We start from the raw sequence: 10,190 nt of genomic DNA, 5'->3' as shown, positions 1-10,190 counted from the left end.
ATGCATATTTTTATTTTCTTTCATGAGGGTGGGTCTCTCTTGTCCTTTGAGTCACATGGATGTGGGCTCAAGGGAAGAGAATTATTGAGGATGAAAGGAGAGAGGATTGAGTGAATAATTTGGGAGTGCCTACTCTAGTAGAGGGTGCATTTTACAATAAGGTTAGTGGTTAGTAGTTAGTAATTATCACTAAAAAATATTTACAAAATCATTCACCAAATGGTGAGATATATGATGAGAAAAGTTAGAGAAGGGATGAGCTTGTAAAGAGAGGTTGACATTCACCTCTTTACAGCACCGGTAGAAGAAGCGGCCAGCATGGCGAAGTAGCGCGTGTCGATGAAGCTATGTTATCTTCAAACCTTGGAAAATTCATGATAAAGCCTTTATTTGCAGAGGTTAACCTTGGATTTTTGCTGATTTTTTGAAGTTCTTTACAAACATGAATAGAGTATGGTAATATGGACATATATGTAGAGAGAAAGGGGGACACATAGGGTGTAGAAATGGAGGATGAAGGCTATGGAGGTGTGAGAGATGTGGCAATGGTGAAGAGGGTGAATTAGGACATAGGAGTTGCAGGTTTGGGAGTGGGAAGGAGAGGAAAGAGTGTGTGTGAAAGAGGAAAATGATAAAGTGGAAGAGGGAGTGTGGCTGCATAGCATGCGCAAACTGGGGTCCACCAATAAAATCATAGCTCACAGCTCGTAGCTCAAAAAAATATGAAAAACTTTGAGGTGAAAGTTCAACTCACGAGCTACAACTTTTGTTTGTATCACCTTTTCAAATTTGGGGAGCATGTGATCTTTCAAAAATCAGCAAAACCGACTGTTTTTTCCATTGCACAAGGTCCTTGTGAGGTCCTTCTTTGGATGACTCTTTTGAATACCTCCAAGAGTGAGCTCCCCATGGTGCATGCATGCATGCCACATACCCTTGACCTTATTTGGTAGGTCTATAATTGAAGATATTGTTGAGATCATGATATAAGTGAATAGTACAACTAAGAAAATCAAATATTGAGGGGTCTAAAAAAATATGTACATGTCAAATATAAATAATATAGGTGGAAAAAATATAAAGGGGTCAAAATAAATCTCTCTCATTATAAGTCTATCATAAAAAGATGAATATTTTTGGTGTTCTAATTTATGTGAGTAAAAGAGAATAGATGTAGGAAGGAAAAATCACAATAGTGAAAAAATATACACATAAATAAAACTAGTTTTTTTGGATTTTTGTTGGGATGGAGTTACACCAAAAATAAGAGAAGCTTGCATGAAATTATTTTTATATGGAATAAAGAGTATGCAAAATGGCAAGAAAAAATATGGTAATGGTAAGTCAATGTACATAGCATAAATAACACACCATAGGTAGAAATATTTAAATAAATACCAAAATATTATGAAAAATCCTTTTATTTAGGCTCTATATACAATGAAATATTTACACACAAATGGGCCATAATATACTTATATATATATATATATATATATATATATATATATATATATATATTGGCTCAACTAGCTCAGTGACTAGCTAATTAAGGGTTTTTAAGAAGATATGGGAAAAGTCCCTTAACTCACACACGCCTATGTACAGTGAAATGGTAGGCATAGCCAAAGTGTTTGAGTGATTTGATAGGGTGAGGTAGCTTACTATGGCAATTATGGAAAGCCGAAAAACGGCTATCATTAGCCCTCCCTAGGATGATGGTATATTCATGTACCGTCATAGAGCATCTTTTCCAAAGAGAGTGCTTCAGAGTCCTTAACGAGATCTTCATTGTTTGGCCCCTCAAAATTTTGGCTGGAGTTACACTCATGCTTCATGTAACAATACTTATATGAGACAGCTGCCCTTTGACAGATCTTTGGTAGATCCTTTGGTAGAAGGCGACTCAAATAAGGCTTCAAGCGATACCCGTTTACCTTCCTAGAGTGCTCTTTCCCATTCAAGTCCATAAGTTGATAGTAACTTGAATTGAAAGCCTTCTTAACTATGTATGGCCCTTGCCATCTAGTTTCAAATTTGGCATCAAAACGATTGTCGAGTCAATTGTCATACGTTAGCACAAGATCTCCTTCATTGATGTCTTTGTCCTTTAGTTTCTTGTCAAGCTTCTCCTTCGCCTGCGTAGCTTTCCTCTTGTAGCACTCGTATGCTGCTTCTCTTTTCCACTCAAGTTCAACTAAGGTAAGAAGTCGATCCATACATGCTTCTTGATCATCTTGTGCTGCTTTGCCATGAAGTCATATTGTTGGGATGTTGAGCTCAATTGGTTGTAAAGCCTCTTGACCATAGACCAAGTGAAATGGTGTAAACTCCATGGCTTCCCTATATGTGGTTCGATACGCCCAGAAGGCACCATCCAAGAAGTCATCCCACAACTTTGTTTTGTTTCTCACCATCTTTCTAATGATGCCTGCAATGACACCATTAGCTTTTTCTACCAGACCATTGGATTGGGGATAGTAGGGTGTACTATGACGATGTAGAATGTGAAGTTCTTCACAGACCTCTGTGAGCAAGCCCTTTCTAAACCTTGGACCATTATCAGAAACAATCTCCAAAGGTGTGCCAAATCTACAACAAATGTGAGTGTAGACAAATTTGCTCACTGTCCTCTCAGTTACCTTTGCCACACTTTGTGCTTCCACCCACCTAGTCATATAGTCTACCGCCACTAGAATGTAGAGTTTATCATTTTTTGTCCTAGGGAGAGGACCCATAGCATCAATTCCCCACTTTTCAAAGGGTCCATTTGCAAGCACGATTTGCCTTGGACCATACACCAATCTTCTATTCCCATTTACCTGACAATTGTGACAACTTTTACACCAATGTTGGACATCCACATGCAGACTTGGCCAAACATACCCCGCAAGCAAAATCTTCTTCACAATTAACTCTTGGGCAAAATGACCACCACATGCCTCTTCATGCAAACCTTTTAGAATGGCTGGAATCTCCTTGATAGTTGGTACTCTTCTGCACACTTGATCCTTCCCTCTTTGATAGAGGGATCCTTCTAGGAAGAGATACGCGCTTGCCTTTTTCATGAGTCTCCTCTTCTGAGCCTTCGTGAAGTCTTGCGGAAACTCACCCTCCAAAATGTAGCTAATAATGGGAGTCAATGACTCCAATCCCTAGTATCTCGGTTGCTTGACAATTGCTGCCACCATGATGACCTGCACTTCTTTCTCAACACATGTAACTTCTTGTTGTGCAAGTAAATTGGCATCTTCATTTTGTTTCCTAGGAATATGATATAGTTGCACTTCTTCACAGTGATTAAACATCCTACGAATGTCATGAACTTTTGTCCGTAAGCTTTCATTCTTGCATGCCCAAATGCCTAAAATCTGTTTAACAATGAGAAGTGCATCTCCCTTTACCATGAGACGTTGTATCCCTTGGCCAATGCACATCTTCAAACCATGAAGTAGTGTGTCGTATTCTGCTTCATTGTTTCTAGTTGAACCTGGTAGATTGACCTTCTCTTTCATGACCACCTCCCCACTTGGGTTGAGCAACACTAGCCCTCCCCCTGCTTTTCCTGTGACTCGTCGAAAAGCTCCATCAAAGAACAAGGTAAAAGCATTAGGAATATTTTTCGGTGGTGGCAATGGTAGGGTCTTTATTTCAGGCACCTTAATCTCCTTCTCATGTGCCCTATAAGTAAGGATCCCTACCAATTGTGCACGCACACTATCTTCTACCTTGAAAGAGTATTGGAACTTTTGCAATTCCATAATCCACTTTGAGATCCTAGTGCTAAGATTCATTTGAGATGACACCCAAGGAAACAAATTTTCTGTAGTGAGAATTACAAAAGGTTTTGGTAGCAAGTAGGATCTAAACTTTCTCACCGCAAACATGAGAGAAAGCTTAATGCGTTCTGCCTCCGTGTAGCCTCTCTCCAAAGCATTCATGACCCTACTAGCAAAGTAGATGGGTCGCATCCGGGTACTATGGGGATCTTGTTGTAGCAAAACCGCTCCAATTGTTTCTTTCCCAACACTAGAGCTAACAAAGAATGTGTACTCCCAACAAGGAGGCATGAGTGTTGGTAGTTCTGATAGGATGACTTTAATGTTACAAAAGTACTCTTCAAGCTCATCAGACCATGCAAATTCTACTTGTTGTGTCAACTTTTGCAAAGGATGAAGCAACTCCAAAGCTAAGTGAATAAAGCGTGACATATACTTCACCTTTTGAATGAATGAAATGACCTCTTTGAGATTCTTGGGTGATGGGAGCTCAATAAGAGCCTTTGCCTTTGAAGGATCCACCTCAATGCCTTTATAGGAAACCTTGCGACTAAGCAATATCACTTCATCCTCACCTATGTGGCACTTTCGGGGTTGAGTTGACCTCCCATGTCATAGAGCTTCTTTAAACCTTCTTCTACCCTTTGTAGATGCAATGATTTTGAGCTATAAATGCAAAAATCATCAATAAAAACCCCAATGGACTTTCCAAAGAATGTTTGAAACACCATGTTCATGAAGCGTTGGAAAGTTGTAGGAGCATTTGTCAGGCCAAATGGCACGACTCTAAAAGCATAACAACCCCAAGGAGTGATGAAGGTTGTTTTCAATTGATCTTCCAATGCGATACCTATTTGAAAGTAACCCGAGTAGCCATCACACACAGTGTACTTCTCATGACCAGCTACCTCATTTAGTATCTCATCCTGAAATGGGAGGGGAAAGTGATCTCTTTTTGTTGCCTCATTAAGTGGGCGGTAATCCACACACACCCTCCACTTGCCGTTTTTCTTAGGAGTGACAACAACGGGAGAGACCCACTCTGAATTCTCCACTGGATAAATGAAACCTGCTGCTAGAAGCTTTCTTACCTCCTTGAGTAAAGCCTGCTCCTTGATGACTCCTAGCCTTTGTAGCTTTTGAGCCTTAGGTGTGGCCTCTGGCTTCAACTCAATTTTGTGTTGAACAGCCTCTACTCCACGCACATCGGTGTAGTCTTTAGCGAAAAGCCTAGGAAATTTCCTTAACACACCTTTGAGCTCCTCTCTTTCATCCTTTGTAAGTGTTGTAGATAACATACCTTCTAGCATTCTTTCATCTTCCACTTTTTGGTTTTCTTGGGAACCTACCTCTTCCAAACCTGGGTAAGAGGTCTCTTGGTTGTTTGGATTAAACCTTACCCCCATGACTTCGATGGAAGACTCCTCTTTAGTAATGCTGCCGCTACTTTCTCCTTCTGAAGTGCTATCGGTCCAGCCTTCCTCCGTCTCACTTTGAGATGATTCTTCATGGAGCTCCTCTTGGCTTTGCTCCTTCATGTCAAAGACAACCTTCTTATGGTTGTCATTCCTGCAAATTAGCTTTCCACTCTCCCAATCCTGCAAAGCTCACATTTTCATTAGCCATGGTCTCCCTAGGATAAATGGGTAACCATTTCCTTTGGTAGACATGACATAGAAATCCACTGCCTTCTTAATGCCAAAGGCCTCCACAGAGACATTTTTACAAATGCCTACACACCTAGCTTTGCTATTGTTTGCCATCTTGACTTTAATTTCAGGTGTCTCATGGATGTGCATGCCTAGTTTTTGCATGAGTCCCTCTGTCATGATGCAAATTTGTGCACCCCCATCCACTAGACCTTTCCTAACCAATCTTCCTTTGATGTAACAATCTAGCACAGGTATAATATCCTCATTCATTTCATCATGTGAAATTTTTACAACATGCACACTCTCTTTTACCTTTCTCCTAGTGCTAACTGCCTTTGTTAAATCCCTTCTAACTTGTGGGCATAATGCAAGAAACTGAGGCCATGAGATGTCAGGACCCTTACCTCTCATGTCTTCCAATAGGTTGTATGGAGCCATACCATGTCCAAGAGGGAAGTCTTGGAGATTGATACGACGTCGAGTCCTCTTAGCTTCCTTGGTCTCCTTTGCCTTCTTTTCTCGTCCATGGTCACTTTGTGATGTGACACCTTCTTTCTCTTTACCTTTTCCTCGGCCATGCTTAATGCCATTTGCTTCCATGTCGACCTCATTTGAGTTTGTCACCTCTACTACATGCACATTTGGGTCTGGCAAAGGTGGAACTCCTTCCACTCCTTGTGGAGGTGGTCTTGCTCCATTTGGCCTTTGTAGAAGCCGTGGTTGCTGACTAGTTCCTTCTCCTGCATTCATCACTGGGTAATTCAAGTTAGGTCTCCCTGGCTCCCCACGGGGCCAAGGACAATTATACATCCCATGTCCAGACTCTCCGCAATTCCAACATTGTAAGACTCTGCTAGGTCATGGATCTCGCTCTTCAGACTTCCTTGCTTGTCCTTTTGGACCTACAGCTTGTGCAAGGTGAATTGACAGGCTGCTTAAAGATTCATTTAACTTCTCAATCACTTCCGCCGTTACCTCAGGAAGCTCCCTAGATGTTGATGCTTGTGACTTACCTTTGGGTCTAAGACCTTCTATTGGAACCTCTCCCCTTAGGCACTTGAGTTTCCTATATTTCTCAACAGCCCTAGTTTCAGCTGCATCAAAGGTAGCAGGTGCACCCGCCTCAACTTTTATCTTAAGGTCAGGAAAGAGTCCGGCTATGAACCTCTCCTTCTTTAGGAAATCTGCACCATCACCAGGGTTAGCAACATTTCTCACCCATACAGCCCAAAGACGTAGAAACTCTTGCTTGTACACGTAGTAGTCATCTAAGTCTTTTTGCTTATGAGAAACAATGTCTTGCCATAGCTTTTGAGTGTTTTGGGGATCAAAGAAGTATCTCTTGAAATGATTCACAACTTCTGTGTAATTCCCTTTAACTTCCTCAGGCAAAGAGTCAAACCAAGTGCTAGCATCTTTCTTAAGGACCACCTCAAACATCTCTACACGTTCTTGATCAGTTACTATCCTCTTGATACGACAAGACATCTTGAAATTTGCTAAAAATAATTCTGCATCCTCTCCAGGCTCTCCAAAGAAAAGAGCATATCCGGACATTTGGCGTTGGGCCTCCATTGAATCGGTTTCAAAGTGACAAACCGTTTTTGTTTTTCTTTCTTAAAAAATTTACACAATAATGTTTTCTAAATTGCAATCTATTCTACAACAAAATAAAAATATTCACATCAAATGACCTATGATAATCAATAAGAGGCAGGATAACACTGTTTGGTGATGCGAGAATTTCTCCTACTCTTTGGGCACCAAACATGAACACCATACGTTGTTGAAAATGGATTTTTCTACTAATTGCAATGTTTATTCTAATGTGTGGAGTGAAATGAAAGGGGAAAACCTCTATTCTTGGGCCATTATCCATGGTCTATGTATGACCTAATTCTTAAAACAAAACAAAAATATAGACGTCCAAACTAAGGTCGTACCTAATGAGAGGCAAAATAAAAGGATTTACTGATGTGTTTATCTTTGCCAACCTAAGAGGACCTAAAATTCTACGAATTACACGTTGAAATTGCAACTTAGTACTAACAATTCTGTGTACCTTTTGCCTTGCAATGGGAATGAAGGGATCATACAAATTCTCGTGATTCATGCAAGCTACTTGATTATGCTAAAGGTTGAGCCTTCAAAAAAATACACAAGCCGTTCCTCAATGGGGGCACCAATTTGAGGCGGTTCGGGGCGGGCAACAAGAAGAGCGGCCTCTAAACACACTTCGAGGCTCCCGTGCTGCTCAATTGGGGCTGGGGCAAGCACAATCAGAGACAACAACAACCCACAGCCAGAAACCAAACAAGAAAAGGGACACCACCTAGTCGTAGATGCGAACTAGGACACACGTTGTCGAGAAATTTGCGGTCTTGCCGGGAAAGCACCAGGCTTATGGCTGTGAGAGTTTGTGAGAGAACTCAAAAAAAACTATACGAAGGAGTTAAACCATAGATGCCATGAAGACTAGGATTTGGAAAGCAGTGCAATCAAAGAAGCCCCACTCTTTCTCTTTTGCACTCACACACACATAGAAAGAACACAAAAGAGAATGTCAAAAGAACACAAAGATGAAAACATCAAGGCTATGGTCATATCGTATCATGGGTAGTATGAAAGGGTTAATAGATGAGTTAATTGCATTCAATCTTGGCTAACCAAATAGGCTACGAATTGTTCTTTGGAATTATAGTTTTGTGCTTACCATAATATATATATTTTGTCTAGTGATTGGGATTAATTGTGTGTACAAAACCTCTTGGTTCATAGCAAGATAACTACGCTTACGTCAAAAGAAAAGTTATAGTCTATGAGAGGTAGTATAATGGGGTCCGGTGATAGAAGTATTTCATTGAGCCTTTCTAGGCCAAAGAAAAACACTATACGTTGTTGAAAGTGTATTTTATGGCTAAGCCATACGTTAATTCTAATAGATTGTACAGAGTGAAAGCGATAGAAATGATCATCATGTGGGTTATTCATCTAAGATAGTATGTGAGAAATGTAGATATGAGAGAAGTGAAGAGATGAGAATTTTCCCTCCCAAGCCCTATTCTTGCCCGTAGGCTATAAGGATACTGCGGGGAGAGATGTACCTGTAGCAAAGAGAACCTAAAATTTGTAGAGAGGATGAATTACTAAGAGTGAGAGAGATAGGTTTGGTTAAGGAGATGAGATTAGATACATATATATATATATATATATATATATATATATATATATATATATATATATATATATATATTGGATTAGAGATGAAAATGAAAACAACAAGAAATCAAAAAAACATCAATGTAGAACACATCTTACTTGACAAACCCTTCGGCACCATTATTGATGGAGAGAGAAGAGTAGTGGATAATTCCACTTTGATTGATACATCAAGTGCAAGACCTTCTTTGATTAGAGTTGATCTTCCAAGGTTAGCTTGTTGCAAGAATGGCTAGTCTTCTACTAGGAGAAAGTGTAGGCTTAGGCTTATGTTAATGGCTAAGTACAATTAGGCATTACTACTCACTCTCTCAAGAATTTCTCTCATGAATGGCTTGAATGCTTAAGTCCCTTTTCAAGGAATAAGAGGTCTCGTTTTATAGGTGAAGGGAACCCCCAAGGGTTTACACAAGAAGAGAGGAGCCAGTGTGAATAGGAATTGGAAAAGTTGGAAACGAGCTGTCCCTGCATGATGTGGGCAGATTGGGGTCCAGTATTTTGATCATATCTCCTCAATCGTGGCTCCAAATAAAAAAGTAAAACTATGGGCAGAAACTTCAGCTCATTAGCTACGATTTTCATTTTAAAATCATTTTCAAATTCAGATTGGAACGTTGTGTAAAAAAAATCATCAAAATAGGGTCCATTTCTGGCAGCAAAAGTCTTCCCGTGGTCCCCTTAGCCTAGAATTTTATTTAATTCCAAAGGACACCTCATGCCATATGAAAGCATGACATTGCTCCTTGACAAAGTTTTGTAATCATGCTTGCAATAATGCATTAAAATAAGTGTATCTTTGAAATCATGCCACCTAGTGTCCCACTAGGATTTGATTCCCTCCTAGTAGCTATTTAAAAAGAAATATAAGAAAAATATGAAAAATACATAGAATATATATATATATATATTGGAGTTTACCCTAGATATAGGATCTAGCTAGGGTGTGAGATGATAATGAGATAGTAGAAATAAAGAATCAATGCTTTTTGTCCCAAGTTAAAGAGGCGGAGCTATTGATGCTTTTCCCATAGTATTTTCTGATGGTAAAGTAAGAATAGGTTACCCTTGAGAAAAATAATAGGATGAGATAGAAGGCTTATTATTATACTTAAATATGGATATGTACATTATACAAAAGATAATTATGTATCTAGAAAATTACAAGATAACTCTTGTAGGATGCGTTCCCACTATGTACGTGTCACAGCACGACATCCACCCCCTCTAAACCTGCACATCCTCCGGCATGTGCCAACCTCATGGTAACTTGTGAAAGCAATTGTATCCCCTGTCATCCCATGACCTCCTCCAGGATCATATGGGTAACTCAAAAACTTGTATTGTACTAAGCATTGAGATTCTCCGCATCTTTTAATTGCTCTTGGATCAGAAGGAATTGTTATATACATCTGTCTCCAAAACATCTGTAACAAATCTCCATTATGCGCAAAATCTTCATGACGTAGAGACATAAGTTCCTCATCCTCCTCTTCAAAAAACACTTCCAGGCTTCCTGTAATATACTTGAAAGATTTTTGAA

The sequence above is a fragment of the Adiantum capillus-veneris genome, chromosome 28, assembly GCF_014529385.1.
Source record: "Adiantum capillus-veneris isolate H3 chromosome 28, ASM1452938v2, whole genome shotgun sequence".
Classification (NCBI taxonomy): Eukaryota; Viridiplantae; Streptophyta; class Polypodiopsida; order Polypodiales; family Pteridaceae; genus Adiantum; species Adiantum capillus-veneris.
Note: the sequence above shows the minus strand (reverse complement) of the source record.